This window comes from Hippocampus guttulatus, chromosome 22, assembly GCF_054856545.1.
Source record: "Hippocampus guttulatus isolate MCC_2025c chromosome 22, RoL_Hgut_1.0, whole genome shotgun sequence".
Classification (NCBI taxonomy): domain Eukaryota; kingdom Metazoa; phylum Chordata; class Actinopteri; order Syngnathiformes; family Syngnathidae; genus Hippocampus; species Hippocampus guttulatus.
In genome coordinates this window covers 916996-920720 of record NC_141282.1, presented here as the reverse complement: position 1 = coordinate 920720, position 3725 = coordinate 916996, and the positions used below count along the sequence as shown (strand labels likewise).

At 47.3% G+C, this 3725-nt stretch overlaps 1 long non-coding RNA gene across 1 annotated transcript; it reads left to right on the top strand.

The window, feature by feature from the left end:
• The first annotated feature begins 1076 nt into the window (after positions 1-1076).
• LOC147185913 (uncharacterized) lies at positions 1077-3008 on the top strand. Its single transcript, XR_015099185.1, has 3 exons — positions 1077-2563; positions 2646-2747; positions 2862-3008. It is a non-coding gene; the product is annotated as an uncharacterized LOC147185913 (long non-coding RNA).
• The last annotated feature ends 717 nt before the right edge of the window (positions 3009-3725 follow it).

Genomic DNA, 3725 nt, shown 5'->3' with positions numbered 1-3725 from the left:
AGCCGTGCTTTGTCTGGCCCCTCACCTAGAACCTGTTTGCCCTGGGTGACCCTGCCAGGGGCATAAAGCCCCAGACAACTTAGCTCCTAGGATCATTGGGACACACAAACCCCTCCACCACGGTAAGGTGACGACTCACGGAGGGGGTTTTGAGAACAGTGATTGAGCATCTGGAGTCTGGAAGCCAACCCTCTCCTAGGTTAAGACAAGAGCTTCCGATTTTGGCGTTGTGGCTATGAGAGTGGAATCGCCTCGCACTGAGAGAGGGTGTGCTCTACAGAACCCGACAGGAGCAGGGACAGACGTCCATCAGTTAGCCTTGCCAACTGAGTTGAGGCACGTAGTGTTACGGAGCCTGCATGATGACATTGGCCACCTTGGCCTAGAGCGAACCCTTGATCTGGTAAGATCCCGCTTTTATTGGCCTAGGATGGTTGTAGATGTGGAACAGAAGATTAAGACATGTGAACGCTGTGTGCGTCGCAAAGCCCAGCCTGAGAGAGCTGCACCATTGGTCAACATCGAGACGACAAGGCCCTTGGAACTGGTCTGCATGGATTTCCTATCTGTCGATCCTGACAGAAGCGGTATCAAAGACATCTTGGTGTTGACTGATCATTTCACAAAATATTCTGTGGCCATCCCCACTCGAAACCAGAAAGCTCTAACTGTGGCTAAGTATTTATGGGAGGATTTCCTGGTGCATTATGGCTTTCCAGAAAAACTGTTGAGTGACCAGGGTCCAGATTTTGAATCACGCACTATCCAGGAATTGTGTCAAATAGCAGGCATCAAAAAGGTGAGAACCACACCTTACCATCCGAGGGGCAATCCTGTGGAGAGATTCAATCGCACTCTTCTGCAGATGTTGGGCACTCTCAAGAACCAGGACAAAACTCATTGGAGAGATTTTGTCAAACCCCTAGTGCACGCTTACAATTGCACTCGGAATGATGTGACTGGGTTCAGCCCTTATGAACTCATGTTCGGCAGACGGCCGAGACTGCCAGTCGACTTAAACCTTCAACCTCCCTGCTTGTACTTCTCGGAAATCACACTCCCAGTATGTGCAGGACCTGAAAGGTCGGTTGGAGGAGAGCTCTAAACTGGCCATGGCGAATGCTTCGAAGACCGCCAAGCGGAACAAACTTCGGTTCGATAGATGTGTTGTAGAATCTACACTAGTGCCAAATGATCGTGTTCTAGTGAAGAATGTGAAAATTAGGGGTAAGCACAAACTGGCTGACAGATGGGAGCCCGATGTGTGGGTGGTGGTTCAAAGAGTGGCTGGCCTTCCTGTCTACATAGTGCGTCCTGAAGGCAAGGAGGGTCCAAAGAGGACTTTACATAGGGATTTGCTGTTGCCCTGTGGATTCTTACCTGCCAGCACTGGTGAAAGATGTGAGAGGCAGACTGTCAGGAGGCCGCTGACGAGAAGCCAAACCAAAAGGGACACTTCAGACAATGATGAGGTACCAGATGATGATGATGATGATGCCCCCTTAGAAGATCAGGAGTACTGCCACTATTATTTGCCTCAATTGCCTGGTTGTTCTTCAACTATCAGCACCAACCCTACACAGTCAGGAGTGTGGCAACAGCCAAGCAGCGGCAGGGTTCCAGAGAATTTTCCGTTGAAAGAGCGGATTGCTCCCATGGTTGCTAAGGCTGCAAGAGAGTATGTGGCTGAGATGATGCAGGACGAAGAGAGGAATGAGACTGTCGAGACTTGCTCAAAAGATATGGTTGATCATCACATGAAAGCAGACCCCCCCACAATGGAGAAATCAACGGGCGAACCCCTTGAGCTGAGTGACCTTCCAAGTTTTGAGATAGGGCCAGAAATTGTTCAGCCAGAAGTCCCGCAGATTCACGTAGAGGACGACCACCCGTCTGAGAGTGCTGGAGCCCTGATCGAAACCCCACCTATGCTAGATGAATCAATTGGCAGTAATAGAGAATCCCAGAACAACGGCCCTCCCCTCGGAGAAGTTCCTGTTGCACTCTTTGATGATGCTAAGGAATGTCATCAAGTCCGACGCTCACAGAGAAACAGAGAACCGCCTGAGAGATTACAGTACGCTCAGTTAGGAGTGCCATTGCTCACTGCTGCGAAAGCTCTTCTTCATGAATTGAGCGTGGTTATTGCGGAAACATTGCAGCCACACTGCTGTGTTGTTCATGATATAATGCTGAAGGAAAACCATGCGTGTAGGTGTTCCGAGACGTGCACACCTTCTGGGGGGGAGGGTGTAGCCCGGATTATGGCATGAGGCAATGGGGAGTGGACTTAACCAAAATCTATATTGACTAAAAGAGTAGCGTCGTTAAAATTTGCTTAATTAAACAGAACTGAATATTGCCGTGGCCCGAACGAATCAGGGCACAGAATACTAGTGGGGTGTCAGCGAATGAGAGGTGCCGTTTTTCACCTTCGTGACGTCACGAACGTGCGGCGCAACCTATCTCGCTCTTTTTTCTGACGGGACCTGAACACGAACGGACGTATTCTTCGACTGTTGTAAATAAGTGTTTCGGAAGAAAGAGAGAGTCATTCTACGCAGTGAGTGTGCTCAGAGGCTTGAACGTGTTGTGCGCATTTCGTTTAAAATCACTTGTTGCTAAAATGTAGTCACCTTCCTTAGACCTCGAGCACTGTGCCTGGCTAACGTAGCCGTTAGCTTTCCGTACCGCTGGGATATCGCCGACCGTATAACGTCGTCGGAGTCTCGTTCGACATTCTTCTGGTGAGTGTACATGAATGTCAAAAATAACGTCTCACCGTACTTGGAATTAAGTACTTAATATTAATTACTGTAGTTATTTTATTGCCGGCGCTCGTGTGCTCTCGGCTCTATTAGGCCGGGTCTTTTGTGGAGTTCTAATTGAGGACAGCGCTGGGATTAGCGTGCCTTCAGTGGAGTGGATTCCATTACGGTGCCCTGACTTCTACCAAGTGCTGGAAAAGGGGGTACAGTGGTGGTGGCGAGCCAACCAAAGAACATACAGTATATTACATTTGATGAACTTTATTTTATTTTATTTGTGTTGGTGATGTTTAGAAGAATTTATTTTGTACGACAGGAGTTGACAAGAACATTTTGTGCTTAGTTATTTCATTCAGATTGAAAGAAAAAAAAGAAACTCACACCGGTGTTGAGAAAGGTGATCACCAATTATTTTGCTTGAAGGAAAGGTCAACTAAGAGGTTGAGACTAAATTGGATTTATTTACCTTTGTGTCACTGTGTTTGTCGTGATAATAATTTTGTTGTCACGTGTTTATGTTTGATATAAAAGGTAATTGTTTTACAACTGTTGTCTTCTTTGCCCATGCCACCCCCTCAATGGTGACATCATTGGCTCCAGTGAATCGAACCTAGTGTCCCCTTACTGGTCCAAGTAGAAACCCGTTGTCTGCCCCAGAGTGTTTCATCATCTCTAGCAATTATAAAACAGACGTAGCCCGTGTTACACAATGTTCTTCCACACTGGTGTTTGCCTTGTATGTTCCACGAGGGGGCGACAAAGTTCGCAATAACTCCTGTATCGCGAGACTTGAACTTATCTATCTGTTCACTGTAACACTGATTGTCATACGTTTCACAGCTGGCTTTGGGCAAGAGATGGACCACACACAAATGTAATTAAAAAAATAAAAAAGTAAAAATGTTTCTGCATTCGCGCCTTCGCGCGGTTGTTTGCAGATGAGCGGATACGTAAAGG